This window comes from Silene latifolia, chromosome Y (assembly GCF_048544455.1).
Source record: "Silene latifolia isolate original U9 population chromosome Y, ASM4854445v1, whole genome shotgun sequence".
NCBI classification, from domain to species: domain Eukaryota; kingdom Viridiplantae; phylum Streptophyta; class Magnoliopsida; order Caryophyllales; family Caryophyllaceae; genus Silene; species Silene latifolia.
This window is the reverse complement of record NC_133538.1, coordinates 405,137,596-405,159,778: the sequence shown is the minus strand read 5'-3', so window position 1 is coordinate 405,159,778 and position 22,183 is coordinate 405,137,596. Positions and strand designations below refer to the sequence as shown.

The 22,183-nt window shown below is 38.9% G+C and overlaps 1 non-coding gene across 1 annotated transcript; it reads right to left on the bottom strand.

The window, feature by feature from the left end:
- Positions 1-18,513: 18,513 nt before the first annotated feature.
- On the bottom strand, positions 18,514-18,620 carry LOC141636608 (small nucleolar RNA R71). The gene has a single exon (XR_012541213.1). It is a non-coding gene; the product is annotated as a small nucleolar RNA R71 (small nucleolar RNA).
- Positions 18,621-22,183: the final 3,563 nt, after the last annotated feature.

The window sequence follows — 22,183 nt, the reverse complement described above, 5'->3', positions numbered from 1 at the left end:
GAGTGATAAGTTAATTTAAACTTTTAAATCACTTCTTCAGGACGAGAGTCAGTACTAGTGATATTAGGGACCCGTAGCTAGATCGAAAGATGCTACCTGTTAAGAGTGGGCCGATAGGACTTCTTATTTTCCCGTCTTACTTGATTATTTCAGACTTACCTAGGATACTGCCACCAAAACTATAGTGAACCGACCATCTTGGCACCCTTTTAATACTTGATTCCATCTTATTTCTTTAATTACTCGTTTACTTGCTTTAGTTTATTCTAAATTTAATTGCCTTTAGTTATAGAACTATTTAAATCAACTCCCCCTCAAAACTGTTACCTTAGACTAGAATTAGACAACTTTTAATTGCATCGCCTCTCCGTGGTTCGACCCTGACTGCCACTAGCTATAGTAGTAGTTTGGATTTATAAATTTATCTTTGGTACTCTACGACGGTATCAACCAACAGTGTGAGTTGTTTCCAATCTCGACAGGCATTCTAATTTTAGCCCAGGGCCATCTTCGTGTAAAAGAAACAGATGATCCCATTTCCTGCAGACAAGTGCCATATTCCCTTTGTCCAAACTACTGGTAACATGTGTGAAGACTTTTTCCATGAGGTCCCCATCACTAAATACATCTTGCATTGATTTATTTCTTTGCCCTTCGACCTCAACTTCATAGTACTTCGTAAATGACAAACACATAGTTTCTTTTTTTTCCAGATATGTAGCCCTTTATGAATGAAATTCTATCTGCGTCGTTAACATTCAGTCCCCAACCCTTGCAACATATTGCCATGTTTATTGCACTAAAACCAAATTGGGCAAACGATTTTAAAATGAAAAAAGAATATGAATATTTAAAAGGAACATATTACAAAGACTGACACTAGTATAACTACATTAGTGAAATGCATTTACAATAGAATAATAGCAGGCTTAAATCAAAATAATACCACAATGACAACATAATAATACAAGAACTAATAAGTCATTAAGATTAATATCCCAAAATAAGTACATTACATAAAAGACAAAAAAAGGATCAAACATGTGCTTGATACATATATTACATATTTAGATTACCTAAACTCAGTCAAGCTATATAACATAGACTGAGGGATCAAAATATCCAAACTAAAACACAAACAAAAGTACTAAAGACAGCCGTATTGAATTAACATAAAACTTAGGCCTTGCATTCTTCAAAAAAGGGGTCAAACACGTCCTTGCTCCATACATGACATAACATAAAGTCAGTCAACCTCAATGAGATCAACTGAGCGATGAAATAATTCAAAACTAAATTCACAGTAATAGTCCTCGAGTAGTTCACAGTAATAGTCCCTTAGTCTTTCTCTATAAGCTAGAGTTAAGCTAAGCGGGCCAAAATGGGGAAATATCATTTGGCGAACATGCAGAATTGTGTTTCCTTTCTCAGAATTAGACAGAATTGTGTTTCCTTTCTCAGAATTAGACAAGTAATAGTTGCACCATTTTGAAACTATTGTCGAACCCCTGAAAACAGTCTTAAACCCGCGGTGATGAATTGTTCTTAGACGTCTCTTGTATTCTTTGTGAACACCAGGTGCAGTGCTATGGAAAAGGAACATTTGGGACCATTTTTTACAAACAAGAGCCATATTACTCTTGTCCAACGTCTTTCCCAAATGTTCAAAAACAGTTTCCATCAAATCCACAGTTTTAAGTACTTCAATTTTTTATTGATTCCTGTGAACTTCTACATTAACTTTAAAGTACTTATCACTCTTATCGTCCAATAACCAACCCATGTTTCTTTTCTTTTCACAACCAAACTCTTTAGAAAACAACATTTTATCTTCAACCTCTATATTAATTACCCATCCTTGGCAAACTACATCCATTTGTCATGCGGAAACGTACAAATAAACAAAACCTAACAGTGATAGAACGATAAAATATTACTAGAATACGACTAGGACAACACCACTAATACAATAGTTATAAACATTTGCCTAGAAGGGAAAAAGAACCGCTATAATAGAACAATAACAACACAATAACAGCAAGAATAACAACACAAATACCCACATAAACCCTAACAAAAATAAGAAACCAATCAAAACATGCTAAGTAACTTCAGAACGAACATAGGTCAAGAATAACACTACAATGACAAGAATAATCAAGTGTGAAGCCGTCATAAGACCTGATTAAAAACATAATAACAAAAAGGAGAGAAGCGTAAAAGAAAGCACAAACACAGAAACCCTAGCGAAAATAAAATAAATAATTAAAGCATGCAAAATCACTTCAGAATAATAAATTGATCAAGAATAACAGTAGAATAACGAAAAGAGTAAAGTCTAAATGAACTCAGAACCCAAACTAAACTACAAAAATGACTCGAACTTGCAAAAACACTGCAAAACATGTGAAAAACCTAAAATGGAGTATAATATTACAATGAAACGAACAGTGAAGATGAAATAACGACAGTAAAGTACTAAAATAAGCAAAAATGAACATAAGCAGAATCAAAACCCGAAGCAAAACTATCAAAAAAGATGAAATACAAGAGAATAAATGAAGAGGAGGGGAAAATGTCTTGAAATTACCTTCTATTGGAGGTGTGTAATGAATGGCAAAGAGAAAAAAAGAAGAAAATATGCGATCAAATGGAGAGTAACAACAGAATAGTTAAAGAGAGAGAAAGCAGGGAACAGCTATCGTCAAGTTAATAAAGAGATAAACTTCTTTCGTAATTAATGTTTAACGGACGAAAGAGAGAGAAACAAAAAAGGGAAAGTTGGACGGAAAAAAACCTATTTATATGGACTGCAATATTAGATCTTTACCATAGATCTCTAATATAATCCAATGGTTTAGATTTGTGAGCACAAACTCACCATAAGAAACAAAACTCACAAGATTCCATATCTCTCTCTCTCTCTCTCTCTCTCTCTCTCTCCCTCTATATATATATATATATATATATATATATATATATATATATATATATATATATATATATATATATATATATATATATATATATATATATAGGCAAGATCCGGTGAGTTTGCCACTTTTAGTGAGTTAACCCCGCATTTATATACCATTGGATCTAACAAGATCAAGGGCTGAGATTAGACCAAAAAAATATACAAACTCTTTTTTTTCTCTCTCTCTCTCTTCCACTCATTCTTACGTTTCCTTTTTTTTCCTCTGCTTTCTTTATTCTTCCAATCTTTTTCCCTATTTTCTTCAAATTCATAGCATAATCCAATCAAATTTTCACAAAACTAGAGTAATTCAAGTCGAAAAAACAAAACTAATTCATTATCTTCGTTTAATTTGATTGATACACACAATAATCGTCAGTTTTTGCCCAAAATTTGCAGAAACCTTAGCTCAAATCGACAAAATGAAGATATGTGTAGATTATAGAAGTCAATATATGTTATTTTGCGAGTTATTTTAATTGCTACTCCGTTAGTATGCTTGTTTATCATACCGTTGGCATTTGATTGATGATTAATTATCATAATCCTGAAAAATTGTTGGTAATCTGGATTAGCACAAAAACTGTTTGTTAAAATATCTAGTTGAATGTAGAAACTCAGTTATTGTAATGAAGAAACATGGTTATTTAATAGTTATTCAAATGCAGAAACTCAGTTATTGTAATGCAGAAACTCAGTTAACTCAGTTATTGTAATGTATAAACTCAGTTATTGTAATGTAGAAACTCTGGTATTTGTAGTTATTGTAATGTAGAAATTCAGTTATTATAATGAATAAAGTCAGTTATTCTATATGTGATTCAGTTATTCACTCGTCAGTTATAGTTATTTTACAATCAAGCTATTTTACAATCCATTTATTTTACAATCCAATTACTTCTTGGGTGTTCTGTTAAGTTATATTCTGGCTTTTGATGATTTGCAGGTTGAATCGTGATAGACGCGGATAATCGACATTCAATGGAAAAAAGGATGTATATACTTGGTCATTTTTTTGTTAGATATCATCTTGTTTAGTTGAATAACTCAGTTACTGTAATGTAGAAACTCAACTATTATATTGTAGAAAACTCAGTTATTGTAATATAGAAAGTCGGGTATTTGCACTTAATCCAATGTAGAAACTCAGTTATTGTAATGTAAAACTGTGGTATTTGTAGTTATTGTAATGTAAAAACTCAGTTATTATAATGAGTAAATCATGTTATTGTATTGAGATGAAATTCAAATATATTCAAATTTCTATCTTGTGTTTGTTTTCATCTTGTTTAACTGCATAACTAGTCATTTTTGTTCAATCAATAATTGAGATTGGTTAATGCATTAGCAAAATTTGAAAAATGAAATAATAATAATATATAACAAGGTTAAAAAAAACAACTTACTTTAATTATATAATTATTTTTTGTTTACAACACATTACACTTAAACATCTCCATCAAGTTATATCTAAGCATTATCATAATTACATCTAAGCATTTCAAATAACACATCTAGCAATAGTAATGACACAGCTGTCGCAACCTATCAAAAATAAAACCTAACCGGCCTAAACTTATGCAGTAGAGGTAAGCAGGATATCATATCCACAGGGAAATAGTCGCTATCTACTTGTTATCTAGTCTGTCTACGGTCACAAATTGGGGGTTTTTATTGATTCGATTTAACTAAACTAATGAACTAAATTTAAAACAATAAAAGAAATAACAATTATAACTAGCAAGAATGAGGTAGAGTGTGATCAAATAAGGAGAAAGATGCTAGGATGTCGGTTCACCATGATATTACGCAAATCAGTTAAAGGTAAGGTCAGTCGGTCTGTAGTGAGAAGGGTAGTGGAAAGGTCCTTCCGGTCCGCTATCCGCCCTAGATTCTTCCTAAATAGCTTCCGCTCTGATTATGGTAGTCTATTGTTCATAACAGGTCTAATCATTCCAATCTTCCGTTCTAGGTCTGAATTTAACCAGGTTAATTAAAATAGTCGCGTGCACTCAACCAAGTAATTACTGTTATATTGCTATAATACAATTCTCACATTAAAACCTCCTAAACAAATTATAGCGTCATTGTTTTACTATCATGGCTCCCCTAATCCCAGCAATTAAGATTTAGCTACTCATAACGGTAATAAAACTAACAACGATAAATAGAGTTATATTCAAAATGGTTTAAAGATGAACTAAAGGAATTTGCATAAACTAAATATTAATTCTAAAACCTAACAGCAATTAAGAGACAAAAGAATTAAATGTTTGCAAAAAGGAATTAATACTATGAAATAATGTTTAATAGGAAGAGAGTAAAGAAATTACACAAGTCAAGATCCGAGAAATAGAAACGGAATGCCTAATGAATAATGAATGCTTAATTCTGAATAATGAAATCTGGCTCCCTAAACCTAATTAAGTCTCCGCTTTTTATAAGAGAGATATTTTTTAACCTAAATAAGATAACTAAAATAATAAGTAAATAAGTTTACGCAATAAAATCTTGCGTCAGATCACAGATTGTTCGATCGAGCAATTTGAAACAACTCGATCGATTAACTTCCAGCGAAAACCTCTCGATCGAGCATAGAATCTACTCGATCGAGGAACACCATAAATCCTCCTCTTGATCGAACATAGCAGGAGTTCGACCGAGGAATATTCAGCATCAAAAAGGGGTCGATCGAGAGCCTTAGGCCAGCTAAGTTCTCGATCGAGTTAGCTACCACTGAGTCAGCACATAAGACGTTGATTTGCTTCCAAGACGACTTCACGCATCCCAAGGCAGAAGTATTCTCACTCCAATTCCATCCATCTCCTAAATACAAGCTATAGGGACAGTTCCAGGCTCAGTTTTGCTCCTTCCGGGTTCATTCTTGCAATTAAAGCCAAACAAACCAAACTAGACTATTTGGGGCATTTCGTAGCCTAAAACTACGAGAATCGCATAGAAATGCTTGCAAAATAAGCATAAAGAGTCTATATAAATAGCATGCATCAAACTTCCCCAAACTAAACCTTTGCTTGTCCCCAAGCAAACTATATGAAACTAAGGACCTAATGGAACGGAGTAAAAACTCAGAGCTAGCTACAAATCGTCCACCTAAACCAATTTAATGCAATAAATCAACAAAATAGCAACAGTGTCAGAGGCAAACGAGTTATAAGGATGTTTATAAATATAGCTCAACCGTCGACCTTGCTAGACCTTCAAAATTGGACTCTCACGGGTCACTCTCTCTCAATGAAGCAAAGGGTAAGCATATAAATGTAAGAGAGAAAGAAATATAGTCGCTCACCTAGACTACGAGCTACATAAACATGCATGCAATCTAGTATGATAGACAATTCTAGCTACCGTACACATACATTCCATCCAACGAGGTCCTGACATATGCCGAGTGCTTACAATAGTTTGGAAAATTGTGGTAATGGGTAAGAAGAGGCAAAACATTTTGGGAATGAGAGGGTATAGGCCAAGCTAGTATCCAAACAATACCAAATAAACCATATCCACTTCTAATCCATCTCCAAAACTAAACACAATACCTTTATTTGGCATAAAACTCATTGAACCAAATATAAACAACTCCTCATAAGATAAAATTAGAACATAGGAGTAAAACCGATATGATTCAAATTCTTTTTCCATTTTTTTCTTTCTTTCTTCTCGGTTTTCTGTTTTTTTTTTCTCTTTTTCTTTTCATTTTTTCATTTTTTCATTTTTTTTTTCATTTTTTCCAACTTCATTTTTTTCAATTCTCCCTTCTCCAAAACTACCAACTCCCAACTTTACAGTGCAAACCAAATTTGACACAATAAATGATATACCTGCAAAAACAAACACTAAACTAGCTTGACAAGGCAGGCTAAATTTTGGATGTAGTTAAGGGGTCAAAAAGGCAAATTTGGCTAATGTGGAGCTAATGGATAGTAATTAAATAAAAGGGTACGTAAGCACCTCTCTTATATGTGACACCGCCACTAACCCGGATGTATGCAGGCAATAAGCAATTGAATTTCATACTTATGCAAATTAATGTTACATGTTATGCAAGGAGTAACTACTCACAATCCTACATGAAACTGGTCATGGATGACACCAGTTTATAAGGCTCTAAAACTTATAATTTGTAAGTAGGTTGCCAAAATATCAGGTCAAGTCTATTCGTTCAGCTAAATTTTGACATAAACTCGTAGATTATGCAAAATGACTATGCTAAAGATGTTAAAAATGCAAGGCATAAGTCATAAGACTAGATGTAGTGCAATTTCATCATTGAAATCTACCGTTCTGCCTCAACCTAAATGCAAAAATAAACGTGAAATTTTTGATTTTTTGAAATAAAAACAATGCAAGCTAAAATGCAATAAACGTGAATGCAAAACAAATGCAAATGCAGACTCAAAGTGTGCATTACCCTCCCCAAACCAAAACGAACAATGCCCTCATTGTCCTCCAGCATACACCAGCAGAATAATAGGGAAAGGGAAAATACAAACTCAAATGCAATAGAAATAAAATTAAACTAAAACAGATAACAAGAATAAAGATCAAAAATACTTACAAAGTATAACTTCCCCAAACCAGCTAGCAAACTGGGGAAGTAAGTAGCAAGCAACTACTCGTCAGCACCTTCCTCGTCAGCCACCTGAAAGGTAGGGTCCTCGTCCTCATCACCCCTCCTCCTAGAACGACCTCTAGCATTGAGGTCAGCTCAAATCCTCTCCTCTCTCTCGGCTGTGTCCTCCTCGCTCTCAGGCTGAGGGTACCCCTCCTCTGGGTACATGTAAAAGGAAGGATGAGGCCACCCAGCTGGCACCGGATGACCTCTACTCATATGATACTCGTAGAGGGGGAATAAGGCTAGGGCCTGATCCCGCTCCATCCGAGCTACCCTCCTACACATATCCAAAAGTAGAGCATCAAGAAGCCCTTGGTCCATGACCTCAGGCACCTCAAAAATAGGAGGTGGAATAAAATTAGTCGGTAAAACCGACTGAGGGGTAGAGGTAGAAGGTGTAGGCGTGGGAATGGGTATGGGCGTGGACGCGGACGCGGGTGTAAGCCCAGCATGTGGAGGTCCAGACCCCTCTCCAACTTCCCTAATAGCAGGGGAAGTCCTCTTCCGCTTCCTAGAAGCGGGAGGAGAGAAGTCAAGGAGGTAAGAAGGTGGAGGTGGTGGTAATCTACCCGTCACAGTAGTTAGAGGTGAAAGACGGGGTAGAGAAGGTGATGGTAAGGTCACGGAAGTGGAAGTGCCAATCTTCCACGTCCTATCGTCAGAAGCAAGCCAGTTCATTGAAAACATAACAGAAATGTCAATAACATTATCCTTATCAAAATACTTAAGATCACGGGGAAAATCAGGGAAAAGACGGCGGGCAATGCGAGTCACTAGTACACCAGACGATATCTTACCCGCTACTTTTAACCCGACAGTGTTAAAATGCTGAGCTGTCAAATATGCAATGTTAAGAATAAATGGGGTACCACTGCCAACGTTTAGGTACCCAGCTAAAATGGACAACTCAGTATTGTTAACATTTTTAGGTTCATGATGAGCAAAAATAGTTTCTCCAAGCAGACGGAGAAAGTAGCGGGCATGGGGTAAATGGACGTGGGCACCACGACGCTGACCATAGGGAATGTGTGAAAGTGTAGCCCAAATCTAATGCATGAGCTTCCTAGGAGGCTCAAGGCAACCATCACTAACTAGACCCAAATGTTCCCCGAACTCAGCTAAAGTCCAGGAATAGGTAGTGTTAAATAGTCGGAAAGTGATGCAAGTGCTCCCATGGTCAGTCGCATAGGCCGCATGACAAAATTAAAAAGAGCTAAAAAACTCTAAGGTAAGTGCCCTATAGGTGAACTCCTTCATAGTGATTAATCCCAACATCTTCGTCACATTGAGCAGGTCAACAACAGGCTCTAAAATTCCTAGAATCTCTAGGGCAGGTCGACTCAAAAAATGGGTCGAGGTCATATGACATTCCATTAAATTCATAAAACGAGTACGGTGGGACGGGGAGAAAAATTTTACCTCCGGAAACTCGGGTAGAGATTCCGTAGAAGTGTCAGCAACATTGCTAGCGGGGGCCCATAACGCAGCAGCACGGGAACCCATACCCGTCCCAGGCCGTGAACCAGATGCAATAGCAGCAGCAGTGATAGTGGCAGAAGTAGCGGTAGTCGACACAACAGGGATCGACACCGGCATAGTAACAGCTGGCGTGGTGGCAGCAGGGACCACGACCAGAGTGGAGGTCGAAGTCGATGCAGAAGCCGTCGAAATTGGCTTTTCGAGTCCAACTTCTTTGCTACTTTCCATAGTTGATAGATTATCCAACAAAAAGGATAATTAAAAACCAAAAAAAACTTCAATAATCGAATTACTTCGATTTTTCGCAACCCTAATTCGAAAATCTCTAAATTACATCGAAATTTATGATGCAAATAAGAGTATTTTGGTTTAATTGATGCTTAGAATAAATTGGGAAATTTAGGTCAAGGGATTAAGGGGTCGAAAGAAATTGGGGGAATATAAAGCAAGAGATTGAAAATAGAATGAGGGAAAAGGTCTCCCTCGTCTGATAAGCGCTTGAACTGCTCGATCGAGTGGACTAGAGTTGCTCGATCGAGAGCATTCTTCCTCAATTTGATCGATCGAGTACTTTGAAAATACTCGATCGATGACTTCTTGCTTGTGCTTGGATTCTGTTCGATCGAGTGGTTGGAACTGCTTGATCAAGAACCCCTTAAATGCTCTTGCTCGATCAAGTGTTTGGAACAACTCAATCGAGAACTTTCCATTTGGGCATTTGCTCGATCGAGCACATAAAGTGGTCGATTGAGGACTTCCTCATTAGCACGCTTCCCAATGCTTCGTAATTCTACCAAAACTTGCAATATACGTAATAATACTTCCCGCAAAATACCACAAACAAAAATACGCAGTCTATATTCGTCCTAAGCTACATAAATCTATCTAAGCTAATACTAAAGTCTAAAGCTAATAATTAATTAAATGTCTAGCGAAAATTCAAATCACAAAATGTTTACAAATGGGATAGTGTCCCGTATCATCCTTTGAAGCAATTAAATAGCCCAAAGCTGGGCTTCTGGCTCGACGAGGTCCCTTCAGCATTAGTGACCTCCGTCTTCAATTTCTAAACAACTGAGCCATCGGAAGGGGAAAAACACATCTCATAATCCGCAGCCTTCCTCTTTGCTTTATCAGGTTTTTTCTTTTCATGGGCTCCATGATCTTTAACGCCATCAGTGCTAGGCTCCAATTGCAATTCACCAAGTCCGGCAACGGGATCTCCACTATCCATTTCGCTAAGTCCTGCAGAAGCAAAAACAGCAAAATGGTCCTCCAATTCACTTCCATACTGGGGCGGAGGTGTCATAACAGCAGTATATGACTCAATACTAGTACTAAAGAGATTCTCGTCGGGGTCTATAGAGGGAATAGCGTTGCAGGGCATGACTTGCATGGGCGCCCTGCGAACACTGGACTGGGTGAATGTCAAATCCTCCACACCCACCTGGAAGGTCAAAGTCTTAGCCCCGACATCAATTATTGCATTAGCAGTATGCAAAAATGGTCTTCCCAAAATAATGGGAGTGTATAAGTCGTCAGGTATGTCTAAGACTAAAAAATCATTGGGAATAAAGAATTTTCCGATCCTAACTGGGATGTCCTCTAAGACTCCTAACGGCCGTGATAATGAGCGATCGACCATCTGTACGGTCATGTTTGTGCATTGAATTTTTGTCAAACCAAGTCTCTTTGCAAGAGACAGAGGTAAGACGCTTATGCTAGCTCCTAAATCACAAAGCGCATTATCAATCAAGTAAGTCCCAAAATGACGGGGAATTGAAAAACTACCCGGGTTAGCTAATTTCGGTGGAGTCTTATTCTGAAGAAGTGCGGAGCACTCCTCAGTCATATCCACCGTTTCAAATTTATCTATATTCCTCTTACGTAAAAGAATTTCTTTCATAAATTTTGAGTAAGAGGGTCCATGGGTGAGCAACTCGGCAAACGGCACGTTAACATTAAGACTTCGCAAAAGATCGGCAAATCTGCCAAACCGTTGTTCCGTCTTTGTCCTCCGTAGCCTCCCTGGAAATGGAACTTGGGGCTTATAGGAATTATCTTCATTCGTAGATTTATCGTCCAAATTAGATTTAGACGAGAAATCACCATTCTCAGCATTAATGTTACTCGATCGAGCAACTTCACTACTCGATCGAGATGTTTTCTCAGAAATATTGCTCGATCGAGCAGTTTGGGATACTCGATCGACAGGCTTGTTTTCCTCAATGCTCGATCGAGCACTATCATCCCTTCGATCGAACATTTCTTCAGTAAACTTACTCGATCGATCATCAGAAACCGGTCGATCGAGTACACCATGTGAATTAGTCACTCTTTCGTCAAAAGACGCCTTCCCATCAACAGTACCTTCGACCGCCGAGTCTGAAAATTCAGCATTCTCCTTTGGCATTTTGGGTCCCTTATAGGAAATACCACTTCTTAAACTGATTATATTTACCGTCTCATGTGGTTTCTTGTCGGGTTGTGATGGTAATTGGCCCGGTTGTCTTGAAGCTTGTTTAGTAGCCAATTGAGCTATCTGGGACTCAAGTAATTTAATAGAAGCATCCTTTGCTTGGTCACTTTTCTACATTTGAAGTGCAAGTGATTGCACCATTGACTTCAACTCGACTATGTCATTAGTACCACTAGAAGAGGTACATTGCTGATGTGGCAGTGGGAAGGAAGAAGGCTTTTGAAAGCCTTGTTGTTGAGTTCGATGGGGCGGAACATAGGTTTGTTGTTGCTGCGGTGGAGGTGTACGATTCAAAACATTTTGGCTAGACCACCTCAAATTGGGATGAACTTGATGCGTGTCTTTTATATGATGTTTTATACCTCATTTTACACGCATTTCAGAGCTCATTTGTGTAGTTTAAGCTACCATTTCCCCTATTTCCGTCTACTTCCGTGTTTTGTACATTATTGTAGAAATGTGAAGAATTCAACGGAAATTGAGCTAAATCCGTCCCCGAGTATCCTGCATTGCATTTTTTACGTGGAGTATTCACTTAAGGAATGAGCTTGGTGCGCATTTCAAGGCCCGAAAGACAAATCCACGAGATCTTAGAAGTCAAGTACCAGCTAGAGCAGTCGATCGACCACTACCTTCAGTCGATCGACCAAATCACGGGATCCAGAGGCTACTGTACACTGCTAGTCAGTCGATCGACCGCCCTTCTTAGTCGATCGACCACATCGCTGCTTCAGACGAGAATTAAAAGATCGAGGAACTTGAAGCCCATTGTGTTTAGGTTTTAATAAAAGTGTTACGTATATTTGCTATATAACGTAACCTAGTTTCCAGAGATATTCATTCAGAAATTTACCTAGTTTTACATTCAGTTTAGTTTATCAATAATTAGGGTTCGGAAATATTGTTTTGCAAAGGATTTTCGTTCGAGCTTTTAATCATTCCTCTGCAATTTCGGTATTCCTTCTGTTCTATTTCAGTTTATCTTTATCGCATTGATAGTATAGAAATTGCTAGCTAGTTTCCCAAAGCCGATATTATTGTTTTATGTTGTCTATTTGCTCAATCGTCTTAATCATGAATTCCGTAGATTTAATGATCAATCTTACTGTTGTTTTTACTGTAGTTATGAGTAGCTAAATTTCTTGTGCTAGGATGTAGGGGAATTATAGTATAGGCGGTGTAGAATAGTGCGGACTGAATCGCATGTCAGTCGATCGACTGACATACTTGGTCGATCGACTGACCTCGTGGGGTTTTACTTTCGTTTTAATTGTTTTAATTCTTTATTCGACGAATCGAGTGCACACGACTAGTTGAATGTTTAGGATATGACTGACCCATTAGATCGAGAAATAGGGACAGTTGTTAGATCACCAATTAAAATGACTAAACTATGCTGAGATCGAAAGATAGGTAAAGTTTAGATTATAAATCACTTTTCAGGACGAGAGTCAGTATTAGTGATATTAGGGACTTATAGCGAGATCGAAAGATGCTATCTGTTAAGAGTGGACCGAGAGGACCTCTTGTTTCCCGCCTCATGTGTTTGATTTAGACCGACTTAGTTTGCTGCCGCCGAAACTATAGTGAACCGACCATCCTAGTACCCCTTCTTTTATCTGTTTTATCCGTTTATTTAGTTTATTGTCTTTTATTGCTATTAGTATAGACCAAATCAAATCAACCCCCAACTTTCGTTACCTTAGACTAAATTAGACAATTAGAAATTACATTCGCCTCCTTGTGGTTCGACCCTGTTACCACTAGCCTAGGTTAGTTTTAATAGGAAATTATAAATCTTATTTTTGGTACGCACAACGACGGGTATCAAATTTTGGCGCCGTTGTCGGGGAGGCAATTGTTCTAATTTTTAGTTGTTTTTATTTAGAGGAAAGGGCTAAGCTGCTTCTTACAGCCCCGTATCCAGAGAGACTGGTGCCGACAAAGGAACAGGTATCTTTCAGTAAATTTGAAAATGTTGTTCGCAGTCTTAACGTAAAGTGCCTTTCCTTGAATTAGTGAATCAAGTGCCCGCTTATATGAAGTTCATGAAGCAATTTCTCTCTAAAAAAAGGTCACTTGAAACCGTGCATACTGTTGCACTAACTGAGGAAACTTGCTCTTACTTGACTCACACTGCACCCCATAAGCTATAGGACCCGGGTAGCTTTTCCATTCCTTGTAATATAGGTACCTTCTCTATTGAGAAGGCATTATGTGGCTTAGGAGCTAGCATTAGCGTCATGCCCTTAAGCATTGCTAGGAAGCTAAAATTGACTAGGTTTGCAGTCACAGACATGACAGTTCAGATGGCTGACCGATCTGCGGTCCAGCCTATAGGCATCCTAGAGGACATCCCTGTGCAAATAGGGAAGTTTTTCTTCCCCGTAGACTTTGTAGTCCTAGATATGCCGGAGGATGCCCACATACCTATCATTCTAGGTAGGCCATTTCTGCACACTGCTGGTGCAGTTATTGATGTTGGTTCTGGGACCCTGGCCTTCAAAGTGGGAAAGCATTCTATTGTCTTCGCCCAAACAGCTAGAAAGAAGGACCTTATGTGGCCTGTCACCCGTAATACGGTTTCGAAAAGAAATCATACTTTGTGCTTCCCGATATGCCTGTCTCTACTCCTATTCCTGTCATAACCCCTCCGCCCCGGACTGGGAGCAAATTGGAGGAAGATTTGTCTATTTTCGATATTGCAGAGCTGGTTTGGGAAGGAAGAGCCGCAAGTCGCTCCAGCTGTGAAGAAACCGATCATTCAAAGAGGAGGTCTTGGTTGCCTTAGCTATGGCACTGATGAGGAAGTTGATGACGAGCCGGTCAAAGTGAGAGAGTCCGATTTAGATTCCGATGAGTCCGAAGAGATCATTGACTGGGGAGATATAGAAGTTGTTGATCCGTTGAGTTCGGCAGATGTTGAAACTAAGAAGGGTGCGGCTAAGAAGATAAGCATCGTTGAGGCTACCTCTAGTAGCCAGAAGCCAACGAAGTGGGCCATACCATGGCCATTCTTGATCAACTATTAGTTGATCAAATGCTTTATCAAACATTTACTTTATTGCTTTTACGACTATTTACCTTATTTTGTGTGCGCGAGACTTCGCATTTATTTTTGTTGCTTAGGATTTTTAAGTACTTTAGACTTTGGTTTGGGTTTTGCGCAATTTTAGGCGCGTATTATTGTGCACTTGCAGGTTTTTAGACCTCATTAACTCAAGTAATTGAGCAAATACGAAGAAATCAGAAAGTTACAGCAGATTTCCCAGTCGATCGACTGCCTTCCATGGTCGATCGACTGAGTTGCGCATCTCAGGAGTTTCTATTCCTGTTCACTTAGGTCGATCGACTGCCATTTATGGTCGATCGACCACTGCCGTTGCTGTACCTGTTCACGACCTTTCCCCTGCCGTGTTGGGTCATTTTGCAGGATTAAGGGAGTTTTCTACTCTATTTTATTTCCCGACTCATTTCTGATTTCTTCAATTTTCGTAGCTTTGCACATAATTACCGATCCTTCATTGCTTTCTCGGTTTTATGCGTGGTTCTTTGTTTGTCTTTTCAGGTACCTATTGGTAGCACTGCTGGCTACTGAAACCTCCTAGCTCACGCTGGTTTGGGGAGGTTTCCTTTGCTGCGCCTAAAGTCTTGTGAGTTTCTAAGTATTCACTTCATGTTTTATTTATTTATTTTTTCTCGCAAATTCCCGTTTATCTTTTCTTCATTACATGATTTTGCACCATGGGGACATTGTGCGATTTGGTTTGGGGAAGGGTTTTGCGTCGCATATCATTTGCTTGCATTCACGTTTACATTTTGTTTTGCGTTGCTTTTTCATCTCATATATATACGAAAAATCCAAAAAAAATTAAAAATTTCATCAAATTTCAAAAAATGCACGTTTATTTTAGCATATAGGTCGAGTCGGAACGGTAGTATTTCAATGATGACATTACATTTGCACCTGTTTTTGCCTAAGCCTTGCTTGATTAACATGTTATTAGTAGAATCATATAAGTGCATACCTACGAGTTTTCGTTAACTGTTTGCTGAACTTGAGACTTGACTTAGAATTTTGGCAAGTTACATCATATTTCTAAGATTTAGAGCCTATAACTGGTGACATCTATGACCAGTTTATCTAGGATGTGAGTAGTACTCCTTATGAGGCATGTTACGTAAATGTGCATAAATATGAACTTAATCTTCTTAATACCTGTATGCATTCGGTTTGTGATCTGTCGACACATGTGGTAGAGGTTTCCCTTTATTCATTTTACCCATGAACTCCACACTGCCAGAAATAGCCTTTTTGTCCCATTACTACATCTTACATTTAGCCTGTCCTTTGTCAAGCTAGTAGTCTATTTTCTTGGGATTGTTACTTTGTTTTTGGTGGCATATGCTCTTATTGAGATTTAGTTGGATAAAAAGAATGAAGTAGGAAAAGGAAAGAAAGAAAAAAAAAAAAGAACTGAAAAAGTTGAAAGAAACAAAAAGAAAAAAATGATTCGAAAAACTGAAAAAAAGAAGAGTTCTGTACTGTTCATAGCAGTCGATCGACTGCCAATTCTGGTCGATCGACTGAGGTTCGAAAGAAAAGAAGAAATCAATTCGCATAGTTCATAATCCTTATCTTTTGGCGATTTTTGCTCCCATGTTGCATTAGTATCTTATGGGGAGTTAGTTGATTACTTTTATACCTGGAGATTGTGAGCTTGATGCGTGTCTTTTATATGATATTTTATACCTCATTTTACACGCATTTCAGAGCTCATTTGTGTAGTTTAAGCTACCATTTCCCTTATTTCCGTCTACTTCCGTGTTTTGTACATTATTCTAGAAATGTGAAGAATTCAACGGAAATTGAGCTAAATCCGTCCCCGAGTATCCTGCATTGCATTTTTGACGTAGAGTATTCACTTAAGGAACGAGCTTGGTGCGCATTTCAAGGCCCGAAAGACAAATTCACAAGATCTTAGAAGTCAAGTACCAGCTAGAGCAGTCGATCGACCACTACCTTCAGTCGATCGACCAAATCACGGGATCCAGAGGCTACTGTACACTGCTAGTCAGTCGATCGACCGCCCTTCTTAGTCGATCGACCACATCGCTGCTTCAGACGAGAATTAAAAGATCGAGGAACTTGAAGCCCATTGTGTTTAGGTTTTAATAATAAGTGTTACGTATATTTGCTATATAACGTAACCTAGTTTCCAGAGATATTCATTCAGAAATTTACCTAGTTTTACATTCAGTTTAGTTTATCAATAATTAGGGTTCGGAAATATTGTTTTGCAAAGGATTTTCGTTCGAGTTTTTAATCATTCCTCTGCAATTTCGGTATTCCTTCCATTTCTATTTCAGTTTATCTTTATCGCATTGATAGTATAGAAATTGCTAGCTAGTTTCCCAAAGCCGATATTATTGTTTTATGTTGTCTATTTGCTCAATCGTCTTAATCATGAATTCCGTAGATTTAATGATCAATCTTACTGTTGTTTTTACTGTAGTTATGAGTAGCTAAATTGCTTGTGCTAGGATGTAGGGGAATTATAGTGTAGGCGGCGTAGAATAGTGCGGACTGAATCGCATGTCAGTCGATCGACTGACATACTTGGTCGATCGACTGACCTCGTGGGGTTTTACTTTCGTTTTAATTGTTTTAATTCTTTATTCGACGAATCGAGTGCACACGACTAGTTGAATGTTTAGGATATGACTGACCCATTAGATCAAGAGATAGGAACAGTTGTTAGATCACCAATTAAAATGACTAAACTATGCTGAGATCGAAAGATAGGTAAAGTTTAGATTATAAATCACTTTTCAGGACGAGAGTCAGTATTAGTGATATTAGGGACTTATAGCGAGATCGAAAGATGCTATCTGTTAAGAGTTGACCGAGAGGACCTCTTGTTTCCCGCCTCATGTGTTTGATTTAGACCGACTTAGTTTGCTGCCGCCGAAACTATAGTGAACCGACCATCCTAGTACCCCTTCTTTCATCTGTTTTATCCGTTTATTTAGTTTATTGTCTTTTATTGCTATTAGTATAGACCAAATCAAATCAACCCCCAACTTTCGTTACCTTAGACTAAATTAGACAATTAGAAATTGCATTCGCCTCCTTGTGGTTCGACCCTGTTACCACTAGCCTAGGTTAGTTTTAATAGGAAATTATAAATCTTATTTTTGGTACTCACAACGACGGGTATCAAATTTTGACGCCGTTGCCGGGGAGGCAATTGTTCTAATTTTTAGTTGTTTTTATTCAGTCTTTCTTTAGTTTAAGGGACTTCCGTTCCTTAAACTTTTCTTATATTCTTTTTGTAGTTTCTTCTTATGCGCAGGTCACCGGGTGGTGAACTAGTACCATTCAATCCTGAGATTGAGAAATCCTTGCGCGAGTTGAGACTATCACAAAGGGTATTACCGACAGAGGAAGAGCTGAGTACTCTGTCAAGTTACTACGAGAACGCTCTGTTCGAAGAAGATCCACCTACATCTCCTGCCTCTACTTCTTCAGCTGAGACAGTCACTTCTCTAGAAATTCCATTTATGGCTGAAGAAGCAACTATTGCTAGTCACTCAGAGCCGACAGCTACGAATCTCTACAAAGGATTCGAACTACCTCGGGAGGCGAGAAAATTCGAGCCGAAGCCTTCCTATATTAACCTGGTTGAGAGAAACCAGTTCGGGGGAGCTGCATATGAAGATGCAGCCAAGCATATGGAGATTTTTATTGATTATTGCTGCTCTATGCCCCCGCCGACCGGTGTGACCCAAGACCAGATCAAGGAGACCATGTTCATTTTCTCCCTTCGTGATGCTGCAAGGGAGTGGTATAGAGATCTGGATCGAGCCGCTCATGGGATCACCGACTGGAATTCATTGGCCTTGGCATTCTATAATTAATACTTCTCTGCCTCGAAGACAAATTCCATTAGAGCTCAGATCACGAGCTTTAAACAGGGGCCTGATGAGAACTTTCATGAAGCATGGGTCCGTTTCAAGAAACTGGTGCGAACCATACCGCATCATGGGTTCGAAAAATGGAGTCTTTGCAATCAGTTCTATAATGGGCTGTATGACGATCAGAGGGCTATTTTGGATGCTGCAGCTAATGGCCGATTTGCTGAGAATATAGGAGAGACTAAGGGGTGGAAGATCTTTGATGACTTAGCCACCCATAAAGCTGAATATGGGAATTCCAGAGGCAATCAAAGGAGAGCTGCTGAATCTTCCTCGGTTGCCGCACTAGAAGCTCTCACTGCAAGGTTTGACAAATATGAGTTGGGAGGAGCTTTTAAAGGAGGGATGTACCATGTTAATGTTGTTTTCGACGGTCCTTTCGTCTGTAGAAGATGTGGAGCTGAGGGGCATGTCTCAGAAAATTGTTCTGTCCCCTTTGAGTCTTGCGCTGCCTTTCAACATTATAGGCAGACAAACACGTACTATGAGCCGAATGTCCACCCCAACTTGAGGTGGAGAGCGAATGTCCCGAATCCGACTCAACCTCTACAACAAAAAGAAGAAGAAGCCTATATGCCTCCACATAAGCAGCCATATCAAAAGCCTCCGTATGTTCCTCAGCAGCAGCAACAATCCCAAAATTCCGAGTTCACCGAGTTGAAGAACTTATTGCTGAAGGAGTTCCAAGCTAGAGAGGCCGGGATGAAGATGCTAGAGAGCCAAATTGCTCAATTGGCTAGCAAGAATACCACTCGAGCTCCGGGATACTTACCGACTCAAACCGACCAAAAGGAGACCCTTAATGCCATCACGTTGAGGAGTGGGTCCACCCTGGAGGGGCCTGCTATGGTCGAGGATGATGCTGCAAAAGATGAGGCGAAACCGAGTCAAAACAAAGCTGGAACGAGCAAACAAAAGAAAAAGGCGTCTACCAGGTATATCAATCGATCGACTGACATACCCGGTCGATCGACTGAAGTGCGAGTTACAGAATCTTCTGGTCCTGTTCCACTCAGTCGATCGACTGACATCATTGGTCGATCGACCGAGGCCACTGCAGATATTGAGAAATTTCGTCCTCCAATGCCCAATAATTTGAGAGACCACTTATTTCGGGGTACGACAACTCCGAAAGTATTGGGGCAAGACCTGAGTGCTGATGGGTCCGTCCCGATTCCGAAGTTCGACCCAATGTCGGTCAATGGCTCACATTTGAGACGGTCTGAAGAGGGTTCAAGCTTCGATAAAGAGAAGGTGGTGGACGCTCAGCCTAAGTCCAGGGATGCCGGCATGCGCGATTTAGAGGAAAGGCCTAAGCTGCTTCTTACAGCCCCGTATCCAGAGAAACTAGTGCAGACAAAGGAACAGGTATCTTTCAGTAAATTTGAAAATGTTGTTCGCAGTCTTAACGTACAAGTGCCTTTCCTTGAATTAGTGAATCAAGTTCCCGCTTATATGAAGTTCATGAAGCAATTGCTCTCTAAAAAAAGGTCACTTGAAACCGTGCATACTGTTGCACTAACTGAGGAAACTTGCTCTTACTTGACTCACACTGCACCCCATAAGCTAGAGGACCCGGGTAGCTTTTCCGTTCCTTGTAATATAGGTACCTTCTCTATTGAGAAGGCATTATGTGACCTAGGAGCTAGCATTAGCGTCATGCCCTTAAGTCTTGTTAGGAAGCTAAAATTGACTAGGTTTGCGATCCACGGAGACATGACAGATTGAGATGGTCGACCGATCTGCGGTCCAGCCTATAGGCGTCCTAGAGGACATCCCTGTGCAAATAGGGAAGTTTTTCTTCCCCGTAGACTTTGTAGTCCTAGATATGCCTGAGGATGACCACATACCTATCATTCTAGATAGGCCATTTCTGCACACTGCTGGTGCGGTTATTGATGTTAGTTCTGGGACCCTGACCTTCAAATTGGGGAAACATTTTATTGTCTTCGCCCAAATAGCTAGGAAGAAGGACCCTATGTGGCCTGTCACCTGTAATACGGTTTCTGAAAAGAAATCATACTTTGTGCTTCCTGATATGCCTGTCTCTACTCCTATTCTTGTCACAACCCCTCCGCCCCAGATTGGGAGCAAATTGGAGGAAGATTTGTCTATTTCTGATATTGCAGGAGCTGGTTTGGGGAAGGAAGAGCCGCAAGTCGCTCCAGCTGTGAAGGATCATTCAAAGAGGAGGTATTGGTTGCCTTAGCTATGGCACTGATGAGGAATTTGATGACGAGCCTGTCAAAGTGAGAGAGTCCGATTTAGATTCTGATGAGTCCGAAGAGATCATTGATTGGGGAGATATAAAAGTTGTTGATCCGTTGAGAAAGCCTATAACTGGTGACATCTATGACCAGTTTATCTAGGATGTGAGTAGTACTCCTTATGAGGCATGTTACGTAAATGTGCATAAATATGAACTTAATCTGCTTAATACCTGTATGCATTCGGTTTGTGGTTTGTCGACACATGTGGTAGAGGTTTCCCTTTATTCATTTACCCATGAACTCCACACTGCCAGAAATAGCCTTTTTGTCCCATTACTCTATCCTACATTTAGCCTGTCCTTTGTCAAGCTAGTAGTCTTAGTTTTTGGGATTGTTACTTCGTTTTTGGTGGCATATGCTCTTATTGAGATTTAGTTGGATAAAAAGAATGAAGGAGGAAAAGGAAAGAAAGAAAAAAAAAAGAACTGAAAAAGTTGAAAGAAACAAAAAGAAAAAAATGATTCGAAAAAATGAAAAAAAGAAGAGTTCTGTACCGTTCATATCAATCGATCGACTGCCAATTCTGGTCGATCGACTGAGGTTCGAAAGAAAAGAAGAAATCAATTCGCATAGTACATAATCCTTATCTTTTGGCGATTTTTGCTCCCATTTTGCATTAGTATCTTATGGGGAGTTAGTTGATTACTTTTATACCTGGAGATTGTGAGATTTGTGCTTGCTATAGCACCGTTTCGTTTGATTTTGAGCAAGAAGAAGGATGTTGCCATATGGTTCCGTTTTGGTACTAGCTTGATCACCTGTGCCTCCACTTTTCCATAAATGTTTTGCCTCTTCTTACCCATACCTCACATATCCACATATATACCTCGGCATGTGTCATTGGTCTTTTGTTGGTTGGAATGCATATGTACGGTTGTAGAGATTGTTTTCATATTATATTGCAGGCATGTTCTTATAAGTCGTATTTAGGTGAGAGTCTGTACAAAATGAATTCTTTTTATCCTCTTATATATTCACCTGTGCTTATGTGTGATATGAGCGACCCGTGAGAGTCCAATTTGATAAGTCTCTATAGTTGACAGTTCAGCAATTTTCTAACGACTTCATAACTCGTTTGCATGATTCACATTACTAATTGATTGTTGGTTGTTGCATTAAAATGCTTTAGGCTTTACATGTTGTAATTCGCTCTGAGATTGAACTCATTCCGTTAGGTCATTAGATCGAGTCTAGTTCTTACTTAGGGACAAGCAAGGGTTTGGTTTGGGGATGTTTGATGCGTGTCTTTTATATGATGTTTTATACCTCATTTTACACGCATTTCAGAGCTAATTTGTGTAGTTTAAGCTACCATTTCCCCTATTTCCGTCTACTTCCGTGTTTTGTATATTATTGTAGAAATGTGA